The following is a 27561-nucleotide window of genomic DNA, read 5'->3' on the forward strand; positions in this document are numbered from 1 at the left end:
TCTTCACTCCTCACTAAAGTGGGCTCTTCCCAAGGAACGATTGTATTGCAGATTAAATCTCTGTCCCTTGCATTTTGAAGCCTTCCACCCCTAACCCTTACCGCCAGCTTCCCTCCCAAACAAACAAAAAACCGTTAGAATAACCGAAAGCACGCGAACACCTGAAGAAACGCAACTGGGATCCACACCTGGACAAGTCCTCTGTGGCTTGGCTTTAGTGGTCGGGAATAGCCCGTGCCTGACATGTCCTCCTCTCCCAGCGCCGACCGCTTTTGACCCCTGCCCTGGAACCCTGCCAAGGTCTCCGGGTCGCGAGGTCAGCCGGGTCAGCTCCGGGGCGCTGCGTGCAACTCCCCTCCTCCCGCCCCAGCCCGCGCGGCCGCACCGCCGCCGCTGCCGCCGCCTCCCGGGCGGGCGCTCGGAGCCTTCCCCGCCGCGTCCTCCCCACCCCGGCTCCCGCCTGCCAGAGCCGGGCCCGCGCCGCTGGCAGCCATCAAGTGGCTCGTTAAGGAAATGCAGGTGAGTGCGTGCGGCGGAGCGGCTGCTGCCGGAGACGTGGGGTGTGTGCCTGTGTGTGCGAGCTGGAGCAAGAAGGAGCGCGAGCGAGCCAGCGAGTGTGGGAGCGGCCGGGAGATGCTCGCCGCCTCGTCTCCCCGCCCCGCCGCGCCAGCCGCGCCCGCACCTGGCGCCCCGAGCGCGTGGGGCAGCGTCTCGCCCTGACGGCGGCTGGTCCCCCGGCTTCTCCGCGTGCCGCTCGCCGGCCTCCCCCGCCCAGCGCTCCCTCACAGCCCGGCGCTCCCTCACAGCCCGGCGCTCCCTCACAGCCCGGCGCTCCCTCACAGCCCGGCGCTCCCTCACAGCCCGAGCCCTCCCGCTGCTCCTCCTCCTCAGCCTCCTCCCCTGCGCGCCGCGCTGACAGGCAGCCTCCGCGGGGAGAGTGCAGGTACTTTGCCTTCAGAATAATTCGCAGGACCCCGGCGAGCTTGTGGAGCGCCCTGATTTTCTCCTGCCTCCGCCCCCTCCCTCAGGAAAAGAAGATCCCACTTTTCAAACAAACCGAAGCCGAAGCACCCGACCAAAGCTAAAGCCCGACGGGCGGCTGTGCCTGTGCTGTCCTTTCTTGCCGTTTATTCTGGGCCTGTGTGGAATGGAAAGACAATTCTTTGACTGGTAGAAAAGAAAAGAGAAGACTCCTCAGGGTTTCCAAGGAGGATTGGAGCGGCTGCTTTAGTAAGTAAACTGCTGCTTTATTTCTTGTGTCTAAAGTGAGGTATTTTCTGAGTGAATGCTTTTCTCCCAACGGTATGGACAGTTTGTTCGTTTTACCGGGGAAGAAGTTGACTTATATAACTTCACTAGTTCTTAACTGAGAAGTGGTTTAATTGAGAAGTGGTGTGCTAAGCTTTTTTTTTTTTTAGGAAGAGCATTGAGCAGACTTCAGTATGGGCAACCTTGCTGGGGGTCTGATTTTTAAACGCTTGTTGTTCAAGGGCTATGGGAAGCTTGGTTTGTGAAACGTTGGCTGGTTCTAAGATTTAAGGATGGTTCCCTGGAAAAAAGCTTGAGAATTCTAACCCTACTGGTTCACTTCTCTTGCTACCTTCAACCTCAGCCTGAATCCATACCAACTCCCATCCTTCTCTGACTTCACTTGGTTGCTCGTTTTATCTTTAGTTCTGAGGAGAGGTTGTTAAAAAAATGGGTCAAGAGAAAGTTAATATAGGTGGTTTGAGAAACCGAAAGGAAACCTTGTTGAGGTTTCCTTAGGCTTGTAGGTAGATGAGATGTGGAAGAAAATCATGGAACTAGCCTAGTTTGGAGAAATTTGGATGAAATTAATGTGGAGAGAGAATGTGAAAAATGCTTTGGAGAGGGCAGGAGCTGAAGCTGTGACTTTGACACAGCAGGTTATAAACTGTGACAGGGGCTCAGCAGCCAGTGACAGGCTTAAGGTGTCTCCTAGGGCTGAATATCTCTGCATCAAAAACTTTTGCAGGCAGTATTCCTCTTGGGGCTAACATCACCATGTCAGTAGCTGCAGCATTTCTGTAAAAACAAGTAGGACACTCTTCCTCTCTCTGTGAAAGGGTTAATGATATCTTAAAAAAAAGAGAGAGAGAGAGAGATACAGCTTAACATTTGCCAATATTTTGTAATATCTAAATAAAACCTTTGTGTTATGTCAGGAAAAATATAGTTGAGTCAGTTTGTTTTGCACAAGAGGGAGAGAATCAATAACATTTCAGCATTTTTTTCTTTATCCCTGCCAAATGGATTCTGAATCTAATTCTTCTTACATTTTTACATATACAGAAGATACAGTAGGAATTGCAATTTAGCTAACACAGAGCTGATTTTTAACAGATTCAAAGTTCTTTGACATAATAGCACTCATGCTGACTAGCATAGAATAGTGATTAGAAAAAGTTTGTTTTGTCTTTAACTTTCAATTTTCTGCCTCAGTATAAAATACACTTTCTAATCAAAATCCTTCAAGAATTAGAAACTAGATTAAAAATTAAAACCACTTACCTCATAGATAATTTATTTTTAAGAAAATGCCTTGCTATCAAATAATACCTATGGGCTTTCTTATATTTAATTGTTGATAATGGTAAAGTGAAAAAAATACCTTTGTGTTTACTCAAGTAAATATATAAAAGCAGCTATGCTCAAATGGCATTGATTTTTTTAAAATTAAGATTGAATTAATGTACCATGGTTTTAAAAAGGGAACAGTCTTTTATAGTTGTTACAGTTATTTAATGTCAGAAGCTCTGAATGTCTTGGGACATAAGTTTTAATAGTAATGAAATAACAGGACCATTGATGAATTTGTTGACATGAAGTTAGCATAGATGGAGATCATTTGGGAAAGATATGTCATTGTTTCTTGCACTTTACTTTATTTCCTATCCAAATGGGTTTTCTTAGAGGTATTACTGCTCTCAGATGCCATTTCTATTATTGGTTTAAAGTGAATCTAAGTAATTTAAAATGAAGCCCTCAGTTGATCAGATTTGGATTATAGCAGATGAACTACTCATTTGTAACTTCAAATAGCTGAAAGCCTATCTGATGTTTGAAAAGATGTTGACAAGTAAAAGGTGAGACTTACTGAAGTAGCAGAATTTAAGAGTGGTTCATATATACTTCTACATATATTACCATAAGACACATTTTCTACAGAAGAAAAGACATGACAGAATTGTTGATCCTGTTCGAATTTCAGGAAGATTTACAATTAACATGAAAACTAATCTAACACAGATTCTGTCTCTAATTATGGTACAGTGCTGATGAGGAAGATAGCCTGGATTAAAACCATTTCTAGTAAAGCTTGCTTATATTTTATTTGATCACTGTTTCTATATAATAATAGAGAAAAAAGACAAAACTGGATGGGGAGATTAAATTGTCAGGTTTTTTTTTTCCACACCAGCTTTTTTTGCAATACAGCGGTGGTTGCAACTTTAAAGTTGAAAAAAAAAAGTTGCTGGTGTCAGCAGTAGTGTGTTTTATTATGCAATTGTTCTCGTTATTCAGATCAGATAATGGCCCTATGAAATACATAAGCAGTCTGTAGGGAATGAATGATTAATTCCCCTAAATGTGTGCTTACTAAAGGAGTTCTGACTAATAAAGTGCTGTATACCTGCCTTTGCTTACAGTTGCAGTTGGTGAAGGCAAACATACTTTTCGTTTCCTTTAATATTAACATAAACTTAACAGGTGTAGTCCTGTAACTGTCAATACTTAAAGATGGTATTGTAGAGCACATGGTTTTTCTTAACATTTTATGGAACCCTTTGGATGTGATTATTATTTTCTTACAACTTAATTTAGAACGTAAGACATTGTTAATTAGATGTGATATTGGAAGTGTGAACTATTATTAAAAATTATTTTCTTTTTCCCTCTGTGAAATGACATCCTATCTCTCCTGGGTACTACTAGTAGGGTGCAGATGCAAACTGCAAGGTCAAAGGACGTTTTTCTTTAGTAAGGTTAAGTGTAAGAAAAAAGCTAACATACTGCTGGTTTATATAAAATAATTAGCTGGATACTATGATGAAATTTTAGGAATGGCTAATATTGCACATGATAATTGTTGTGCTTACCACTGGTGTAAATTGTTTTGTAGTTAGAAGAGCATCACTGATGTAACTTTCAATATCCCCGCATTTCTAAGGCTGGATTATGGGAAGAGGTGGAGAATGGATGGATTTTATATGGAAATGTGAAAGCAGGTGACTTGAAATGGATGCTACACATTTTAAGTTTGCTCACCTAATGTCTTCTTTTTTGGAGATTTTTGAAAAAAAAAGTGATTTTCAAGGTTGCCTAATTGAATATCAATATGTCTATGTATCTTTCAAATTTAATACAACAAAGAACTTTATTTCAAGATTCCTCTGTTGTTTGGAGAAAATATCTTAATTTCAGTAATGTCTTTTTGGACTTACACTTATACTGAATTTAATAAACTTTAATGATGCAAATTATGTGAAAATATATATTTGATAATTTTAATTTAAAGTTATAGTGAAAGTTGGGTGAAAGGATTTTGTATCTCCTGATATATTTAAATGTGTTTATCTTCTTATGTATTTGAATACGCATTCATAATGACAACTGCCAATCCACTGGGTTTTAATCAACTTTTTTAAAAGCAATTTGCCATTCACAAAGAATAAATGAATTTCCACTGCTGTAATTAAACAGTGGAGAAGTTAACTATACTTTCAATAATGGATGTTTCTTCAAAACTTTAAAAATATGCTGAATGAAGGAAAATGAATAAAGAAGTAAAAATGAACATTACCCACCAAGTGAACACTTATGTGATTGTAAAATCAGAAGTCCTGATTTTTCCTCTTGTCCTTATAATTGACTGTGTGACCCTAGGGAGGTAACCTGAACTTTCTTTATTTGGTTTTCTTCTCTATCAAGTAGAAAAACTGACCTACTATTTGAGACTATTTCAATAACAAAGTTTTAGAGAAAAGCTAATATAATTACTAATATAGTTAATGCTAGTATTCAGCAAATTGTCTGATTATATATGGCAGCTTGAGAATCCATATAGGGGGTGGGGCAGCCACTTTATTTGAAAGAGGGCTAAGGAAATTGTCCTGAAGCTATATTGGCAGTGCTTGGACACTGTTGCTATGTGGATTGAATATTTATCTGGAGTGGTTTTGGAGGAGAATAATGTAGATTATGGAAGGACAGTGTTGATAAGTTTTCTCTAAACCACGTTTTCTATTGCTAGTGGAAGAATAGCGTATAGACAGGTTATTTTTGGATTGTTCTACTCAATACCAGAAAGGTATGAAAAGAGAAAAATAAAAGGAATTGTTTAGTGTCTTTTGGCTTCCTTTTTTCTTCTCTTAATTATTTCATATAAGCTATTTTACAGCACTGTGTTTAGATAAATATGCACATTTGAATTTAACATATTTTTTCCTGAAATACCTGTTGTATCTGTCACAGCTAGAAGAAACCATAGAAAAAAATGTATTTGACCTCCTATATTTTTAAGAGGAAACTAAAGACTTCAAAAATTGAAAACTATTAATATAGATAAATTTCTCAAGTTTACATAGAGGTTTTTACATCACTGAGCAATAGTATCTAAGGCACTTCATTGGCAGAAAAACACAAAGACAATAATTTATACATTTGTTAGTAAATTATCTGTTAAAAAATTCCATTGATGAGGTAGGATACGATGCATTTTATCTAAAAATATTTTATAATGACCAAACTTCTAATCATGGGAAATGAAAAGAGAAAGAGTACATATTGTGTTAATTATAAGTACTTGTTTTCTTTATAATAGAAAGCAAATAATTTATTCCTAGATACAATTCATGGTATATAATTGTTGAAATTGGAAACTTCTTCCCCTCTAAGAAAATCAATGTGCCCTGTCCTTTCCTGTTCTGATAGAAATATTTGAGTGGTAGCAAGTGACCTATATCTCTATAAATGTTTTATATTTTAAATTGTTGGGGTTGGGTGATCATGCTTTGTTTAAAATTTATTTACTTCTGAGTGCAAGTTATAGCTGATTAATTATAGAGTTTGCTTCTCATTGTGTATATTTCCATGTGTGTATGTGTGTGTTTAAACACATCTGTTCAAGGTGGAACTTAGTGAAAATGGAGTGCTTAAAATTTTTAGGAGTGTATGTACATTAATTGAATAGTCAGAGAGAACATGTATTAGGGTGTAATGTATCAAATTGCTCTCTGGTTAGTCCTGAAATCCAGTGAAAGTTCAACAATATACCATGTTACCAAGGCCTTGCCCTTGTAGTAATTTTATATATTTTCTAAATACCACATTGTAATAATTAAATATTATTAAGGTTGAGATGTATACAATTGCAGAGAACATGATTGCTGTTCTTTCACATCTGCTGTTGTAGACCTTACTTAGCAAGTTTAGTACTTACCTATATTAGGTGCTAAAAAAGGAAAGGATCAAATCTGAATTTGATTATGACATGGTTGGTTATTTAAAAGCACCCACTTTAACTTCAAGTTACATGCATATAACTTGAACTGGGATGCTTTGTTGTAAAATTCATTGCATCTATGACACTATCTTCATTACTTTGCCCAAGAACAAAAAATACTACACTTAAAAACAGAATTAGTGAATTTTTATAAAAATTCCCCTTTAAGCATGCAAATATGTAAGCAATCAGTTGCACACGTCTGTTTAGGCATTCAGTATATTGGGACTATCCTGAATTATACTTTTGAAACACTATCCAAAGTTATATTTCTCAAATATAATTTGTAGCATTGAGAAAGAGACCCCTTCTGAAGCACAGAGAACAAAGCTAGGCAAGCATTTGTGCACATACTCCTTTTTACTACTTACCCACTAAACACATGCATTATGGGATTTTATCACAGGATATACTCCTGTTTATTTCGTTAGATGATCTTGGAAATCTTAGGACAAAAGCCTGGAACATAGCTTGCTTCCCGTCCTAGGAAAGGTTAATTTAGAATACAGAACCAAAAGAAGAGCAGTAGAATGTTTTCTGTTTTTAAATGAACTGGTCTGGGCCACATGTCCAAGACGTTTCTTTAGGTAGGAGAAAAAATACTCCTCCATGCTTGTATTTCTGAGATGTGGTTCTAGTACAAAGACCTCAAATCTTTATGATAAAGGTCATGATTTCTACTTAGAGTCCAGTAAAGGATGCCTTCATCATTTTCCCCCTCTTAGTTGGCTGTCATCCTGAGTCAGAGGCATCTCTTCTGGAAGCAGGGTGGAATCCTTCTTGCATATTTAACAGCTGTAGGCCATGCTATGTGCCCCTGGAATTAGTTGACACCCTTCATCATCTTCAAAGCTGGATTACTCCAGTGCTAATTGTTTATGTGCCCTGCTCTCCGAAGTTCTAGACAGGCAGGCAGTAGGGCGTGATAAGCATATCACTATACCAGTGTCATATCTACAAGACATGGAAAACACAAATCTCCATACCACAGTAGCATTTGCAGTCTTATGTAACAATTCCTTCTATTTCCAAATTCATAGGACATGATACAAGTTACAGTCAAAGATTGTGGTGATGTTTCAGTTGTAACCAAATCATCACTGGGGAAGTGCAGTGGTTTTCCCAGGAAAGAGAATAGACAGAGAAAAAAAGGATATTCTGCCAGTACCTTTTCATGTGTGGTTCATTTTTGTAAGAGGCCCTGTAACATGTACTTTGGATCAAATCACCAAAGAGGAAGAAAAAAGTGTTAATTTAAATTTGTAGAAACTTAACTTGGATTTTTAGATTATTTTTCGACTTAAAAATGTACTCTAAATTCAACTCTTGATTTCTCTAGTTTCCAGCTTAATTTTAAAGAGTTTCACTTTTTAGTCCCCTTAAAAGTCTTTATCAAAGTGTACTGATGGTACTACTCAACAGTAACGTTTGAAAAACAGTGTTATATAATATACAAAAATAATATATTGTTTCACCCTCGAGGAAATTTTTACATTTCTAAATTTTACTACTGGATTACATGCATCACAAAGATAAGAAAGTATCTTCCCATCCTTTGTTATTTCCCATTGCATTTTGTGATTGACTCAGTTCTTAATTAATATTTATTCATGGCATTTATTTCAGTGGACCATTGCTTGTAGTTTTAGTGTGTAAGGATGCTCAGTGGTTTCTCCTCTGGATGGATGTGTTCATTCTGTGCTACCCATTTGTTTCCTCCTAGGAAACATATGTGGTTCTCTCTGTAAGACATGGCTTAGCCTCATCATTTATACCTGTGAGGTGAAAGACAACCGGGCTTGCCTATGGTAGAACTGTGTGCTCCTCAGGATTGAATTCAGCACTTCAGTGTCCCATTTCCCTGCCCCTCAGGTAGACATGCCTATTTGAAGCCTTCCTATTTTCCCAGACGCCCCGTCTGTTGTGGACACTTGCCAGACTTAACAACATAAATTCCACATTCGCTAAAACACATCGATACGTACTGGCTTTTTGAAGTAGTCCATCTTAAGGATTCTAATTGTCACATATATAACAGTATGGTGTGTGTGTGTGTGTTTGTGTGTGTGTATATGGATGCTGTTTTTTGAGAAAGAAATTTCAGGCAAAATCTGAGAATGTTTTGGTGTGAAATCTTACGTAGGCTGAACCTGGAGATGAATCAGTTTGGAGGGCTAGGTCAAAAAAGATCATATGCTTCCTACTAGAGCAGGCTTGCTTTCTCCCCTATTCAGTAGAAATTGAAGGTCTCTTCCCATTTCTCTAATGTCAAGTTTCTCTTCTCTGCACATTTCTTGTGATCTTAATGGGAACCTGATTTTACAGTTACACTGGGATGACTGTTGGCCATATAAGAATATACAAGTATATATTGTTAGGATTTTTAAATAGATTATACCATTGTTTGTATGGAGCAATTCTCTTACATCTCAGTCATCATTCTCATCAGTATAACAGTCCACACTTCACAACTGGTCCATCACTTCTTAGGTTCTAGTGATCACTAGTCATCACTTCTTGTAGTATTAAAAGAAAGAAGCAATGTATTTTTTTCCTAATCAGAGATGGCATCAGGTCTTATTTTTGTCTTGGGTGTTGGAATATTTTGTCTTGTAGAACCTTCTCATGAGCTCTGGAAAAACCTTGAAATAGAAAGTGATAATAACAGCTAACATTTATTGACTCTAGTGTGTGCCAGTCCCTATTTTAAGTGCTTCATATGCACTAACTTATTTATTCCTACCTCAGCCCGTGAAATGGATACAGTTATTGTCTTGAACTTACAGATGAGAAAACCAAAGCACATAGAAGCTCAGGAAAGCTGCCCAAGGTAGCACACCAAGTGAAGCACCTTTGTGCTTTGCCTGCAGATCCCACGTTTTAAACCACTTTGCTGTACTGACATTTTGTCATGTAGATGGATAGTGTGTCCTCCCCTACGTACATCATTAGTACATAAGAGGAATTCCACAGCTGCCTAAGTTCTATATGTCGAATGTAGATAAAGTGAGGTATCCTGGGCTGGGCTTTGCTTTTGTAATACAATTCCTTTCAAATGAAGTGAATGCAGATTTTCTCAAGTACATGATAACATACAGAATTGGAACATCGTGCAAGTGTCGTTCAAGAAAACAAAAGAGCAAGAACAAGTCACATCAAGGCCGACTGTCTCCAGATAGCTCTTGGCACCCTTGAGTGGGTAAGGAGGGTGGGTGCAAATGCTTTTGAGTGTATTCCTTTTCTTCTTTGGAAGAAGGAAGACCCTGATGTGCTCTCTGTTTTTCCCTGTGATGCCTCTTCAAGCTCAGGTCCTTTCCCAGGAATACTCTGACCAAGCTGGTTCCCACCAGTGAGGCCCCTGTAGCCTCCTGGCCACAGACTGTGCTGCATCAGCCCTTTACTTACCTTGCTGCACCTGGTGACTGGTGACCAAGAGTCATGATTTTTGAGACTGAACCAAGACTTAAGTCAATTTGGTTGTGTAAAAGGCATAGTGGAACGGAGATGCAAAGTCAGGGGAAAATGAGCTCAGGATGCACTACGGAGTGAGGTTTAGGGTCAAGAGGGCCTCGTGTGCCTGTGATTATAATTCAGAATACTTTAATGCATGTGTCCCATGGTGATGAAATGAGTGGCATAACTATCTGGTACAAAGTATAGCATAAGAGATGCTGATTAGAAGCAGTAAAGACGTAAGAACAGGAAAACCAAAAATCGGTCCTGTGATTTGTGTGAGCTCTTACTATTTGTTTCTCATTGCATGTAGTTTGGGTATTATTCACACCATTGCATCACATTGTATTAAATTTGTGGTAAATGAAATTAGATTGAAATAGTAAACCACTGCTTTTTGCTTATTTTTTCCAGTGTATTGATCACTGTCCTCAAATATGTGTATGACTGCTTACTTGAAATTTAAATTGAAGGAGTTACAACATAAAGCATGATTTAATCTTTAGATTATAAGAGTGGAAAAGTTAAACTGTTGCTTCTACATTAGTTAAATTAGAGAGAGGTTGAATCAAATAATATCAGTAAACATTTATTTGGTTTCTAATGTATGAGAAATATTTGATGCTTATTGATAGAAATCTGGTGCCCTGCTTTTGAAACAACAGAGAAATAGCTGAGATGTTCTGTAATATCCAAAATGTTATGTGATGTCTTAAAAACCAAACAAAATGAAATACTAGCTTTGTTCTTTCTTAACTTACTGAATTAACAGTTCTTATATCTTAGGTATACATTTGTCAAATTATAAGTATAATTAATACCACAAGATGGCAAAGCCCGTACAAAAAATTGCATTTTTCCTATATTGGGGGAAATACATAATACCAAAATAGAAAGTTAAAGTGATTCTGTGACTCATATTTCAAGAGGCTCAGAGTTCTTCCTTTCAGGGGTGAAAAATACAGAAACACTTAATGAATGGGTTTATTGGATTATCTTTTCCCCTTAAGGTCTTCCTAAGGTCTTTCTTCCCTATGGTGTTCTGATCACTTGCCAAGAAAATTCAATGAATTTTCCTTTGTAAGTGAGAATTGAGGAGTAGAAAATGTGCCAGACTGGGCAGTTTTATGATGCAAACTCGTCCACGGGAGACCTCTGTAAGACTGCTAAACTGTTAAAACACTTGTTACAAGCTAGGGTTTGGCCTTCTGTCCCTGAAAAGCTTGTAGGAGGAGTTGTGGTCAGGAATAAAAAACAAAGAAGCCCTGGACTATTCAAAATATTGGCAATAATGTCTTTTTATTTCTTTTTGATTTATAAAGAAGACGTATCTTTAGGTCCAAAGTGTTTTTAAACAGGTAGTCCTAATTATTCTTAAAATGTAATATGTTAATTATATACAACATAATTTGCATATACAGTATAAGCAGTACAGTAGATCTTGCTGTAGAACGCTGCAGGCAAACACATGTAATAGGTTCAGGTAATGAGCTAAAATAAGCCAAACCCTACAAATTAAACAGAGTAGAGTTTCTTAAAAGTCTAGGTTGTCTCATTAAATTTGTGCCAGTGTCCACATTTATCTCACTGGGTTCCTACCATAGTTATGATAGGTGATACTATCAGTGACTAAGCTCTGTCGGCCCACTCTTTATTCTTTACCAAATTTTTCCTCAGGACCATAACTCTAGGGTCTTAACCAAATTGTCATATTCCATTCAGGCAGCTGTAACAAAAATACCATAGACTGCGTAGCTTATGAATTAAGAGCAGTTTATTCCTCACAGTTCTGGAAGTTGGCACATCCAAGGTCAAGGTGCCAGCAGACTTGCTATCTGGTGAGAGCCCAGTTCTTGGTTAATAGACAGCTTTCTTTTTCACATGGTGGAAAGGCTGAGGGAGATCTCTGACGTCTCTTTATAAGGACACTAATTCCATCTATGAAGGCTCTTCCTTCATGACCTAATCACCTCCCACCTTTATATACCATCCCATGGGGGAACAGAACTCAACATACGGAATTTGGAAGGACACATTCAGTTCACGGTACAAATCTTACCTGCATCACTACTTCCTGTCTTCCTACCTCTACCTTAGCTCCTCTATTCTTTACCACCTAAATATATATATTTTTAATACAAATATGGTCATGCTTAAAACATTAAAGTGTTCCTTATTGAATGGAGTATAATGTTTAAAAAAATTTTAGTGTGACATAAAGGGACCTTTCTCAACCCGGATGTGGACTACCTTTTCATCTTTATTTCTTGCCTTCTCCACTACTCCACATGTAGTCTACAATAAATCCATGTAAACACCTTGCAGTTAAAAATGGAATAACTTAGGTAGTGTATGATGAAAATGTTGATAATGATGATGAAGATTTAGAATTGCTTTTTCCCTGTTTTAGAGGCTGTCTCGAATTTTGTGTTAAGTCATGTTAGTGTCCTTCAGATTATTTTGAATCTGACCTCAGAATATTATGAGTATCCTTTCCAGCCCATGGCATATATACAATAGGATGCCAATTTTTGAGGGACTTCTTTCTTTCTGTGGCTTTGCTCAAGATGAACCACCTACTCTATTACTTCTGCACAACAAATCGATCAGTTTTCTGTTGGTTCCCAGCAGCAGCCAGTATCTGCCATACAAAGTAATGATCTCTAGCAAAATTTTATGTTGTGTTTCCCCTGCCAGCTCCAAAGTGGTCAGCCTCCTTTGGCTTACCATCCTGGAACTGTGTGGGTTCCTTACGGTAGCCCAGCCCCTGCAGGCACAGGCTCTGCTGCTCATGGCTTGGCTGGGCTCCAGGTCTTTGTTGCTGGAAATGCTGCTGTAACATCTGTTGAGTATGGCTTGAGTGTAGTTACTCTCATCAATCTTAAGAATGTGGTTGCACTTTCCAGGTTCGTGGCACACACTGTATAACATGAAATCTCTCTTGAAGAGAGTGTTGCAGATAAAAGAGGGAAACTAAATGTTAGATATGTTTTTACAAGGTAGCTTTGAGATCAAGAACTTCCAAAAAAAAAAAAAACAAAAACCTTTGTTGAATATTTACAAAACATATGACCAATTTTCTGTGGGGTTATAGGTAGAAATTATTTTTAAGGAAATTTGTTTATATCAGGGCTTGAAAAAAAAATCAATTTTTTAAAAATCAGTTTGTTGTCATAGGAAAGGTACCCAGATTTTAAAGTGATATAAGATTAAGTAAGTATATAGTCACAGCTTCCATCTCTGCATTTTTAATGAGCTTTGAAAATACTGCACAAACCCCTTCTTTAGACCATAAATCCAAAGTAATATGATGACTACAAAAATGTTTATAGGATCCATATTAATAGATTTCTATGGTCTAAAGAAACCGTAATATTGAATCTGCTTCTTTGTATCAGTAACTGAAGCTGATGTTTACTGAGTCTGATCTATTACAGAAATGGGAAGGACTGGGAAGGGGCAAAGCTGAGTAGAAGAGGAAAGAAGTTATTGGTGAAAACTTCACAAGACAAGGGAAAATGCCTTTTTTTGAAAATAGAGTAATCTTGGAATATTTCAGTCTATGCAAGAACTTGAAATTGGGTTTTCTGAGTAAGTAACTTAACAACCATATGATCAGTGGACTAGTTTGGAAAATTATAAACTATTCATGACTAAACTTTTCAAAAAAGTTGCAGTATTTGTCCTGGTAAGTGTTTGTTCATTTGTTTGTCTTTTCCCATAGAATAAACAATCTAAGAATTCTAGAACCCATCTCCCACATTTTGGCTCATATATCATGATTCCTGATTGATTTAAAATTAAGTGAATTTAAAGTAGTTGATAACCCATATGCTACACTTCAAAAAATAAATCAGTAAAGTAAATAATTATGATTTAATTATGAGTCAGCATTCAACATTGTACAAGTTAGATTACAGACTAAACCTTTATAACTGTGTGACCCCCAAAACAAAGTATCTGAAATGAAATACAATTATTTTTCTCACTTAAGAGTCTTAAATTGAGTGGTCCAGGCTAATGGGATAATATTTGTATCACAAGGGTGTTCATGGACCCAGGTTTCTTCCATTTTATTGCTCAGCCATTGTCTAGAAAGGAGTCTTCATTTGCAGGGTCAAATTTAGATCATAAGTGCGTAGAAAGTCAAGGCAAACAGCTTTAAGAGGATTTCCATTCCAGTCCCGTTGAATCTAGTCACATCGTCATACCTGGCTGCATGGGAAGCTGGGAAATGTATTGCATAGCTCAGTGGTAATATTTAGCTAGATAGCTAAAATTTGGGAGTTGCTATTATTAAAAGGAGGGAGAGGAAAATAGATACTGAAGGAGTTAGTACTTTCCACTTTAGCCATCTGCTCCTCAACTTATCAAAAACTGTTGAGAACTTACATTGTCTCCCTTCTTCTCTTAATATCTTTGCATTATTTTCGTATACTCTCTGAATCTAGAATGGGTAGTTTAGGTATTTTGTTATGTGTACTGTTGTTTGGATTAGCAAGAAGAAATTTAGTCCAAAGCATTTAACATCACTAATAAGGAAGAAAAGACTCCATGATGTTCAGTGACAGATTTTTACAATTAGTTTTTCAATGGTAAAGGTGAAATTAGAACCCAGGTAACTTAACTGGCAGTCCAGACTTCTATGCAATAGCAGATGTGTATGGAATTTGTAAAATTTTCATTTATTTTATGCAGAAAATCAGCTAAAATGTAAAACTTTAAAGAAGACTGCTAAATTGTTGCTGCTATTTTTTTTTTAAACCTTCATTTTCCTCCCAGGGTAGTGAATCTATCTGTGCTGTGTCTCTTGAGCTTCAAGCAGAAATCATGGGCTGAGACTTATTTACTTTAAATTATGATAGTAAGTCAATTCCTTATTCTGAAGACACATCTACTTTGAGCTAGAAAGTTCAAAATGTTTAATACTTATGATAAAACTGAATACAGTGTCAAAATAAATCAAATAATGAATTAATAAAACCATAGAATTGATACTTTATATTATCATAGTCCATGTCTTTTCAGGTTCTGTAAAATTTCTCAGTTTAGAAAACTGAGCCTCAGTCTGTGGTTTGCTGGTCAGTCCATCCACAGTGCAGATTCTGATAAGACTATCTTGGTTTCTGGTGAATCCTGATGGTAGATTTGATGAGGGTAGCAAATGCCTGTATCTCCCATCACACCCATCCATCAAGAATGCATTAGTCCTCATGCTTTCTCAGAGATGAACTGTTATGACGTTGTCCAGGGAATCAGAATAAATAGCTGATAGCAGGCCCACCTGGAAAGACCTGATATCCAGTGGAATTCATGTTACGTTCTTAATATACACTGTAGAACTACTTATGAGAGAATATAAAATGTTTCTTGCTGACATTCTAGCTGTAAATAATGCAAAAGTAAACACTTTAATTATTTTAATTAATTCTGAAGTGTAGCTTTAATATTTCTAATTATAGCCGATATTCCTGAATCTGAGACTTATGGCGGAAGTTAATGAAATCTTTGCTTACCATTGCAGTTACATTATAGAACTTGTTGAAGTGCAGGATGCTTCAATTAAAAATATTTTCTAATCTAAAATGAACTATTTTACTGCCTTAAAAAGTTTCAAGTCATACATTATTTTAAAATTGATTTGAAATGAATCTAACTGCAATTTTCGATTTCTGTTGATTTACTACTTCAGTGTTAATAAAATGCCAGTTTTTCTTCATGAAGTCAAATAGTGAAATCATTTCGTTAATTCAGTAAATTCATTTGAAGAATGAAACCCTGATAATGCTCAGAGTATATTTATACAAAGAATAGTTTGTTATCATTTTGCTTTGAATAGACATAATCAATAAGATATTACATTACCATAGACTATAAATACACTGTTTAATACGTATATTTGCATATGCTAAATAATTTTAATGAACAGTCTCAGTACCATGCTTCATTATCTGTAATATGGATAGCAAGCAAGGACACAAAAGGGCTCCCCAAAAGTGTCTTCCCTAAGTATATTACTATTTAATGCCATATAAACTATTTAACATGTACATTTGCATTTTCTTAACAATCTTAATGGACAATCTTAATAGACCAAATAATAACGTGCTTCATTACCAATAATATAGATAATAAGTAAGAACATACAAGGGTTTCCCAAGGATTTCTGCCCCAAATATGTTGTTTGCTACCCAATAAACTATTTAACATGTGTATTTGCATATGCTAAATAATTTTAATAGACAACCTTGGTCACAAATAATAACATATTTTGGGGAGAGATTTTGAGGAAGCCCTTTTATGTTCTTATTATCTGTGCTGTTGGTAGTAAAGCTTGTTCTTTCAAGCAATCTTGAGTGTCTCATTTGCTATGTATAATAGTAAAAAAATAAATCAAAGACTGTAATATACCCAGAGAAAATCCTTTAATAACCATGATACAAAGATAATTACTTAATAATTTTAGCCTTTTAGGAGCAGTTCTTTTAGTAACATCCGTAAGTGTTGATTTGATTTGGCAAACATCACGTAGACTGTGTAAGACTTGGTCTTGCACGTGTTATACTTATGCTCATACACCGTAACCAAATGTTATTCTAGTAGTAAATACGAACACTCTGAACTTCTGTGAGACCTGTAACTTATAATTTAGCTAATTCTCACATATATAAATTGTATTTTCCCTAAAAAAAGCAAATTCCTTTTCTTTAACTTCATTTCTTGACTACCAGCTTCTTATTTTTCATTTTTCACATTTTACTAGCTCTTCAATGTATTTATCCTTAAACCTAATTTGGAATCATAGATAAATTTACCCAATGCTCTACTTAATAAAAATAATTAATGCGTATATTACATTATGGAACCCATAAGAAATAGACTACAGTCATTTATACATGTCTACTCATTCTTTGTTTCCTTTTATTTTATACTGTATTTAAAATTTGGTCATTGTTTATAACCACAAAAATAATATCATTTTAGAAAAGAAATTTAACTAGTAATTGCTAGACTATATGGGCCTAATCTCGTGCTTGTGTATGACACAAAATTATTAAATGTGAGTAAATTAACAGATACACGTGTGGGTATGGATGTGACATATATGTTACCTATAAACGTAATTAAGTGCTTTTTGGAAATTTTGACACATTTTACTTTCTGTGTTCAGTTAACATTTTGTAACAAAATAAATGATTGACAAATATGATAACAAAATAAGCAGTTCACTATTTTTAAGTATAGTGCTTAATAGTCATGTTGATAAGAAAACTGGACTTTAGAAATAGTCAAACTTATACGAGTGCTAGCTCTACTAATTAATAGATTCTTCATCTTTAGTCAGGTAACTAATGTCAGCAAACTTCAGTTTTCTCGTCTGTAAAGTAGAAATCTTATTACCTACCTTAAGGTGTTTTTGTAAGATTAAGTCAAAACACAACTATAGGTATAAACATATGTGTACATTTATGTATGTGACTGATTATGGAGAATTGGAAGAAAACAGTTTGAAAGGAAAACAGTTTTAATTATTTTTAAAAACTACTATAAATCATATGCATAAAGAGATAGAGGCAATGACAATGTCTGGTCCTTTCTCTTTTAGGTTGTGTAGTATTTAATTAATAGACACTGGACTCATGAATGTGCATTTTTTTACTGCTTATTACATGATATCATCATGTTATGTTCTTTAAAAGTCTTAAATTTGTTTTGAAAAAAACACTTGATTTATTAGGTTTTAATTTTTTTTCTTTCAGTACAGTAGCTGTAGCTTATAGGGAAAGTAATCTAACATGCAATTTAAGGTGGGCTTTGGAAAATAGCTAATCCCTATTTATCACTGATACATACATATGTGATTCTAAGTTTAATTTGTTATAGCAGTGCATAAGAACATCTATGAATTAAATTAAAATGTCCCCAGAACTATTAAATAATGTGGGCAAACTGTATTTAAGGCATAGTTATGACACTGAAGCTTCACAGTGAAATGAGCCAGAAAGCAAAACTCAGTTGCCTATGGAAAATCAGCTTATTTGCTGAGCTGACTGAGACGGAAACATATCTTTCTGAAAAGCCCTAGTTATGTTTGATTCACTTTGCAGAAATTTAAAGCCAGGATAGCTTACTGAATTGTCACTGATTTTTCCAACTTACTTGGAATTAATTATTGGTTATTTGAGGGAACTTTGTGTAAAGCTATTCAATTAGTCTTAAATTGCCTCATTATCTTTTATAGTCCATCTATGTTTTTATTTTTTAATTTACTTTTTACCGTTAATTTTCTTTAATTAGCAATTAACAATAAAAACAGCTTCTTTACATCAGCTGCCTAGATAATTAATACAGTCATATGGATTTCTGTGGAGACAATAATATATTAATGGATGCTTTCATTTGACCTAGGACTCATTTTTTACTCTGAAAATTGTACCTGTACGGAGTTAGACAAGAACCACACAATATAAGCAAATTGGTTATTTTAAATTCTGAGGTTAACATATGGTCTAACTATCTACTATAAAAAGTCAGTATTTGAATAATTAAGTCAACCTGTCATTGAGCTTTTTGGGAAAAAACAACAACAAAAAAACAACAAAAAAACCCCTCTCTTGAGGGTTTTTTTCCCCCACTTCTTGACAACATGAAAGTAAAATGTGTATCACTTCTACCTTTTAAAGTGCAAATGATTTCATAAAGAAGTGGCATTTTTCATTTAATTTGATATTGTGACAAAGACCCACTCAGAAATGTGTATCTATACTTCAGTGTAAGGATACCAAATATTTTATCTCCCCTGCCCTTACCACACACCTTTGAACTAGTAGACATCTCCTGATACCTCATTAGACAGAATAATTGTGGCAAGGGTGTGACCTTGTATCTCTGAAGCATGCTCCCATTTGATGGATGGTGTGAATGACTAAGTGGGTCAGTCCCAATTGATTGTAAGCCATTCATTCTCATTAGGCTGCCAGCCACAAAACTCCAACAACATAGCAGGTTGTTTGAGAAATGCAGCAATTTATTTAAGATATTTTTATATCTGCCTCTCTTAAAGCAATCAGCAGTTCAAAGAACATAAATTAACTGAAAATTCAGGTATAAATAGCATCACTTTATTTTTGCTATCTTAAGCTCCTTACTTGCATTTGGACTGATTTTATATTAATCAGTGATCATACTTTTATAGGTGCTTTACCCTTTTGAGTTTAGTCGAATGAAGATTGAAATATAAAAAGGCATTTCTGATATCACTACCAAACACTGAAAAAGCAATATCCAGTTGAACTGTACTCAAGACATGCAATTTAATCCTCCTTCGCCCTTTTTAAGGGGAATAGAGAACACAGGCTTTCTCAAAACTAGAGGGAAACTGTCCTCTGTAATGGCCAATAGAGACAATTATATAATCTACTTGTTTAGGCTTATCTTACACAATGGATGGCAACTAATATAAACAATTCAAAATAAGTAGGAAAGACAGAAGCACAATTCGAAAAGGAGTTTAATTTTTCTTTTTAGGAAGAAAGGGTAAGATCTAAATACATCCTCTTTTAATGATAATGTGATTTTGCTGTGCACTGAATGTATGTTTTTAAAAACAAAGGGGAAGGCAGTGATGGCAATGAGAGAAAAATTACTTGAATGAAAAAAAAAAGCAGCACCTTCCTGGATAGGGGAAAGGTTTTCAAATTGTAAATTTTGTATTTTCTGTCTTAGCAGTAAGAAAAAAATGTGTTGTGTGAAGGTTACAAATAGGCTTCGTTTTTTTTTTAATAGAAATGCAGATTTTGCTTCAAGCTTTCCCTTTATTTAAAAATAGTTTATTAAAATCTCTTTGGCTCAAGTTCCAAAATGTCTGTCTGCCAAAATTCTTAGAGAATTCCCAACCTCTTTATATTAATATGAAACGTGTCATGGATATTGAAGCCAGATTATGTGATGCTTGATGTATCCTTAGAGAAATATAGACATTTGGAACAAGAACACAGTTTTGAAGCCACTTGGTGACCTCCAAATCCCTCTGATTTGCTATACAAAACTTGTTACTCTAGGCTTAATGAGCCTATAAGTATAAAACAAGGTCACATTTGTAATGATACCCAAATAATGATGGCTTTGAGCTTCCATGTTTTTAATTACAGGACTCTGGGGCCTTAAACAATGTCCATTTCAATATTCTATTTGTGTCTTCATGGGTAATCACTCTTACATGTACCCTCAAACTTTATTACTCGGATTATTGTTTGTGGACCCGGGGCATATGTATCACCTGGGAGCTTGTTCAAAATGCAGAAGCTCAAGCCTTACCCCAGGCCTTTTGAATTATCATCTTTAGTTAACAAGATCCTCAGGTGGTTCCTATTGGGTTTGAGACGTGCTTTAAAATTCAATTCCATGTTTTTCTGATTTGGTTCACTTGTCAAAGTGCCATGTCACTTTATATTCTGCCAAAGGATGTATCAGGTCACTTCTTGGCCACTTGTAACTGTGTAGCTGTTACTTGTATCTGGGGTCACAACTCTGTCCTTAAGAGATGTTTATAATGTTCCGTCTTTTAACACTTTCTCTCAACCACTGAGCCATCTGCCCGTTCCTTAACTTCACATGAAAAGAAATCATGCTGTAATTTTAAACCCTTTCCCAAAGTTTTGTGGATAAGAACAGTTAAGTACACCTAAAGATTAACTTAAAATTGGCTGCTCCATTTCATTTCTTTTAGTCCACAGTCTCAGGCTTGTCTCTAGGGTCTAGCACACCTGCTAGCCTAGCTCACAGCTCCCTGCCATAGGACGCCTTTGTGTAAGTATTGGAGCTAGGTTTTTGAGTTTAGACCCAACTCCTAGGAAGTTTTGGCAGAATAAGAAGTTTCTAACTCACTTCAGTCTAAAGCTCACCACTTGAGTTCCCATTTTTTGATTTCGGTTAGACCTTGTATTATTTGGTGCTGCATGACAGATTACTCTAAAACTCAGTGACTTGGATAACTAATAGTATTGCATAAGAGTTTCTGGAGTCTGGAACCTGGGAGCAGCTCAGCAGGGTGTTTTTGGCTAAGTCTGGCTGCAGTTAAACTATCAGAGGTGGAGTTGGGGGGGGTTGCCGTCACTCAGACCTGAGTGGGTGTAAGCTAGAGGCTTCTAGTCCTTGCCATGTGGCTCACTAGTGCTGCTCATGAAAAGACAGGAGAGAGAGAGAGTGAGGAAACAAGAGAGCAAAAGAAATATCATGCTGCCTTTTATGACCGAGTCTCCTTGTCAGAGAACATCTCTTCTCCCTCATTGCATTCAGTAGAACTGAGTCACTAAGTGCAGTCCACACACAACAGGTGGAAATCATAAAAGGGGTGAATACCAGCAGGCCGAGATCATTGGAGCCATCTTGGAAGCTACTCTCCACAGTATTTTCCTCAGGGTGATTGACAAGTGGTCCCTCTCTCAAGGTATGATTTTGTTCTCTACTCCCAGCAAGGCAATGTTACCATATTGTACAATAGATGAGAGTACATGTACGTTAGCAGGGAAGTCTCCTTTGCACTGTTTTAAATAATCTTCTTCCCAACTAGATGACAACTCTCCTTAACTCATTTCTGAAGGCTTTCCATCTTGGCTTCTAGTCTCCTGCAAGAAATTTTAAAGCCAAAACAAGACAACATGAACAAATCCACAAGAGTATCCACACTTACCAGAATACACAGTAGGGTAAGCATGGTGCCACTTATTTACATGCAAAATAAATTATATTTCTTCCCTTAAACTTATCCTCTACTCCAAAACCACCCTTTCCATGCACGCACAGGCATGCACACACACAGGTAAAGTAATGTGCATCCTACCAGGTATTCAGTTGTCAGTATAAAACATCTGTATCCAGACTTACAGTGACATCATAGTTCTTCACTAGAAATAATAGGTGGGTTGTTGCGTTACATTTGTGAAAGTAAAGAGGGATTTTGAATGGAGTTCTTAGGTAATGAAAGAGCCTGCTTCAAAAATGAATTTAGTAGAGAGTGAAGAGTACATTATAGTGTGTTCATATAATGGAGAGAATGTAGAGTACATTATAGTGTGTTCATATAATGGAGTACTATATAGCAATACAAAAGAACACACTACTGATGCATTAAAGAATGCAAATAAAATCTCGAAAAATATGTATGCTTACTGAAAGAAGCCAGGGGCAGAGATAGATACAATGTTTATATTTCTATGAAGTTCTAAAGCAGACAGTACTAACTTATAGTATTAGAAATCAGATCAGTGGTTGCCTGAGGGAGAGGAATTGGAGAATATTGACTGGAAGGGGCATTTTGGTAATTTTAAGATAATGAAAATATTATCTTTCTTAAGATAATAATTACATGAGTATATGTATTTGACAAATTACTCTGTTCATTTAAAATGGGTGCATTAATTGTGTGTGAGTTACACCTCAGTGAAGCTGATTGTAAAAATATTTTTTAAATGGGTTTACTGGTCCATTTCTTGTGACAAAGTATTTGTAATAATTACATGGCATTTTCCAGCTTCCACGTACTATCACAATATTATGGACTGGGATTTCAACTCTGGACTCTGATTCATATGACTTTTCTTAAATCATTACATTTCAGTCTTGCTGATTATCACTTTATATTTGTGAAACACGTCAAAAGTGTAATTTTGAGGTATGATATTGTAGCTTTTTCCTTTGACACAGGTGCCAAAGTTAGATAATTAGACTTGAAGTTGAAAAATATTTATTTTTGTACTTCTTTCATTAATTTGAATTTCTATGGGCCTCATTATCCTGTGGTTGCACATGGAGTCACACTGACAGTAATAACATAAATTTAATTTTTTATTGAACATTTCCAGTTTATACATGTTCTTAGCCCATGGGAAAGATGCTTCCTAAGTATCCTGAGCAGTCCCAGGCAGATGTTTCACATGTGTTCAAACACAAACTCAGTCAGATGACAAATCAGCTATTACTTAGTCCGTGGTAATGCTCTCCTCTTTTCCTTATTCTGTGCCTTTTGCTGTGAAATACTGTGTCCACCTGACATCCCATGGCTACCACTGGATCCATCAGATTCTTCTGTATCCTGTCAGGAATTTACTGGGCCCAAGGTTTTCCATCCTGTCTTCTAGTTGAAGTACTGGAGGCGTCTAGCTGTTGCCATGGTAATATATCACCAAGCTAGACAAGAATGTCTTCTCCCTGCACCCTTCCCCCTTAAGTTTTCTGTCACCTTTTACTATGGGGTTTCTGCTTATGCTCTAAGGCCTTAGTCATTTTATTGAAACAGTTCTTTGAGTTTTACTTACAAGTTCCCTTTGCAACTCTTTCTTTTCCCCCTAGGACTCATGCGAAACTCAACCCTGGGTAATTTGAATGTCTGATTCTAAACCTCACTGATAATTTCCCTTCTTCGCCTGTGACTAAATCTTTTTTACTATGTCAAATTCAACACTTCTGCCTCCCTCTTCTCTTAGGCTATGTTCTATTTCCAGGATATTTTCAGTTTCTTTTGGAAACTAAATTTCTCCAGATTCATTTGACCTGTGTATCAGACCCAAACAGACATTTCTGAAATCCCTATTTAGGTTCACGTGAGAATTCCTACTATGTTTCCTGAAACTCAGTTTATATGATTTCAACTTTACCTAGAATCAAAGGCCTCTGTCCTGACAACATTCTATACAGAAGATGAACTTATGAGGTTCTTTTGTGTCCAGGCCTGATAAGTCATAGAGCGCACCTCTGCTCCTTTTCTCCCATCTGCAAAATGGGAAAGTTCAACTTCGTTCCTTCATTCAGTAAGATCTCCCTTCATAAGACTTTTATTCTAGTGGGAGAAATAAATTTAAAAAATGTGTATAATATATTGTGTATTAAGTGTTAAGAAGAATAAAATTAAAGCAGTGAAAGGGGTGTATGTAATAGGGTATAAAATTTTAAATAGGGGACCAAAGAGTTTTTCACTGAAAATAAGGCATTTGGAGTAGAAGTTGATGGAAAAGATAAAATTTTAAGTGCCTTCCAGACCCTTGTTTAGAAGGCATCAAAGGTGATAATTTATCCCGGTGAAATATACTTAGTAATTTCTTGTTCAGTAGCAAAATTTTAGTGGTCAGCAGTGTTCCTTTACTGAGTGTATGCATGATAATTTTGAATATTCTGTCTTTAAAGTCTAACTGGTGCTCCTCTAGCATCAGTATGACAGTGAGTTCAAATTCTGTGGACCACTTGTCCAGATAATTGAGATTAAAACCTATTTTTTAATTTTTTGTTTAGATAGCCACATGTTTTGGTGTGTGCACCAAACCTCAATGACATCTTATTGATGGTCCTATATAGGCTGCTGGCATAGTTACTTGATAGCATTTGTAAGTGGAAAATCCTCACTTCCAGAATTCTTCTTTCTCTCCTGAACACCATTTTAGTCACTTATTTTGGATTGCCTTAGAAAAAGCCCATTCTTTGGGGTCAGAAAACTTTTGAATTCAATCTTAACTCTTAAATTTAATGTCTGACCAACACCTAAACCTGAGTTACTGCAGCTATAAAACTGAGATCACTTAATAATTTGGTGGTGATATCGAGCATCTGTTTTGAGTCGGGCACTGTGTAAGGTACTGAGGATAAAATGGTGTCTAAAAAGTCACTATCATGAAACCAATACTTGCTTGCCTCATAGATGGGTTATTTCATCCCCTTTCTAAATGTTTTACAGAGTACTTTATAACTTTCAAAGCATCATCTCCTGTGACCTGTTAGATAATTGGTACAGTAGATATTGGACTCATCTTTCTGGATGTGAGCTATCTTTCCTTCTAGTAAACTAACAATATGAACTTCTTTTTTGGCAATATGTGTTTTCATTCAGTTATTGATTCTATTCCTCATTTTCTGTTTTCCTTGAGCTCTCAGTGTCTCTTCCTTCTCTGTTTATAGAGCATTCATATGTACACCTGAGGTCTCTGGTCCCCTCACTAGACTGTGTGAAAGAGATCGCATGTTTAGGTTTGCATCCTTAGTACCTTGTTCAGTGCATATATATGAATATAGTCCTGATGAGGTATATATGAATATAGTCCTGATGAGGGGAAGTGTAAGCTGATGTGGTCTCCTTTGGTGACAAACTGTGCTCTTGGCCATTAAGTTTCTTTAAGTCAGTTTCTTCTGAAAGAATGGATGTGTGTCATGACTATCAAAGGTTTGTTTTAAGGGTTAAATGCAGTAATGTGGATCAGACACTTCCAACTACTATATAAATTCTACTATATCCTCCTTTTCTTTCACCCCTAACTTATCTTCTCCCTTGTAATAATAATAAATAAAATACATAAATATAATTTTATATTTAATTATGATTAAATAATATTTATTAATAACTGTTGCTATTGCATGTTCATGTTTAGAAAGTTAGTGATATTTCTGTTGCATTGAAAATGCTATATGTTCCATAGATGTTCATTAATTCATATCAATGAATAATGCTTATTGGACCTCTGTTAGTCCTATATCACTCAAATACATGTTATGTAAGTACTGGGGAATTAATATAATTTTCTCCACACTATAAATCTGTGGAGAACATTTTAGTGTTTTTTGCTCAGGTTAAAATCATCCTAAGGGAGGCAGGCTTGAGATGCCTGAGCTGCTCTTTGCAGCTTCCTTGTAGCTGATAGTAGGACCTTTGCTGTCAGCTGCTCTGGCTCATTTGTGCATCATCTGTCACAGTGCATCTCTTCATGCTTCCGCCTTTGCCACTTCACTTTATCGATTTGCAACACCTCAAGTGGTTTGTTATTAGTAGTAAATATCACCTGGAAATTTTAACACTTGATTCCATGTATCAGATACTACATTTCTAAGATCTCGAAGGTGAAACAGACAGTCTTCAAAGTCTACAGTTAATTTCATCAAGAAATATAGCTATTTTTATGTAAAATGCAAAGGATGAGTGAAAGAATGTTGATTTAACATCTTATAGGGTTAAAAACCAAAGAAGAATTTTTGTGAACTGGGAGTAGTTATTGATTCAGAAGTTTAATTATACTGACAACAAAAAGCATTGGTTATAAAAGTCGTGTACGTGTGTGTGTTTATGTATGTACACACCGATAAATTTTTGAAGAATCGTTTCTTGATTGACAGTACCTTGTTCTTTTCCTGGTATTAAGTAACAGGAAGTGAGGCTTTCTCTGCAGATTAATCATTACTACATTTTAGTTTTCAAGAAAATTCTATGCCCACAAGCAAAGCTGATGAAAGACATGTGGTTCATTCTTTTTGGATTCTTACTATCATTGTCGTTTGTTTCCGTTATGACTAGCTGCAGAAGATTTATTCTCAACAGCTGCTTTAGGTAGAATTGCCATGTAATTTTTATGCTTCCCTTAAAAAAAGTGCTTTTTGACATCTTTTCTGAATATTTTCATTCTCATGAATGTTCCTTTCCATGTCACTTTTTATTGAGCTGAATACAACAATTTGAAGGCAGCATAATACCAGTCTATATTTAGCACTTTCTTGCAGAAGTCTTCTCACCATCTTTGTGAGACTACACAGATGTAAGGTTCACTTTTTTTTTTCATATTATGCTCTTAGCTTGTGCCATTTAATCCTAGATAAAAGTAAGTGTGCCGCTATTGAGTCTGTCTACTATATCTTTCATTGCAAATTGTGGAGAGACTTTTGTCAGGTAACCAAAAACAGAAACCTCAGAAAAACCTTTAATTATCTAAGTCTCATAAAATATATATACTGTGCTTTAAAAAGCACATTTTACCTGTATAGTTCATATAAGTATCTCATGTTAGGTATGAATCTTCTCATACATTTATATTTAAAGTTTTGTGCTCACGGTGTTTTGCTTTCCATTTATCAGCATTAAATTTCAGGTTGTCCTTGCTAACCTATTTACATCACTGAATAGAATTCACTTACATATGACTTTTTCATGCATTCAAAAAATTGTGAAGTGGGTTATTTTTGTTATCTAAGCTGTTAAATACATAAAAAATGTGAAAGTTAGCTGTTATCCTGAATGGTCTCTAGTATTTTTATAAGGGCCCTTTCCCCAACATACGTGTGTGTGTATGTGTGTGTGTCTGTTTAATCTCTGAACCTAATGCTTTTTTGATTATATTCATAGAACTTAGGGACACTTCAATTTTCCTCCAATTTTGTTTGATTTGAAGAATATAGCAACACATAAAACATCATGTATTTTTAGATTTGGTATATATGTTGCTCCAGTAGTTACCATGATGGGATGTGAAATTTCTTCATCAAATTTCCAGCCTTTAAATTCTTTTGGGTTTAAGTATTCATTTTTTAAAAGCCTTATTGAAATGTAATTTTTTCCTGAATTGGATAATATATTCATCTTTTTACTTTTAAAGATGAACTTATTTAATCAGATAAATTATTATTTCTTCGCCAAGTCAGTCTGGATGAGAGTTAGAAAGATGTCTGAAAGGTACAGAGTATGAGGTGGGCTTCCATCAATGACAGAATTGCACAAATGGTGATGAATGGGAGAAGGAGGAGCACTAAAAATAATAATAATTATTATTATTATT

The 27561-nt window shown here is 36.0% G+C and overlaps 1 protein-coding gene across 1 annotated transcript in view; it reads left to right on the forward strand.

Moving 5' to 3' along the window:
* Positions 1 to 875: 875 nt before the first annotated feature.
* The window catches only part of PTPRD (protein tyrosine phosphatase receptor type D), a 1875912-nt gene continuing 1849226 nt past the window's right edge, over positions 876 to 27561 (forward strand). The window contains exon 1 of the mRNA XM_032477692.1: positions 876 to 1230. The gene's annotated coding sequence lies outside the window, so the exon portion shown is untranslated. The remainder of the gene's footprint in view (positions 1231 to 27561) is intronic.

This window comes from Camelus ferus, chromosome 4 (assembly GCF_009834535.1).
Source record: "Camelus ferus isolate YT-003-E chromosome 4, BCGSAC_Cfer_1.0, whole genome shotgun sequence".
In the NCBI taxonomy this organism is placed as follows: Eukaryota; Metazoa; Chordata; class Mammalia; order Artiodactyla; family Camelidae; genus Camelus; species Camelus ferus.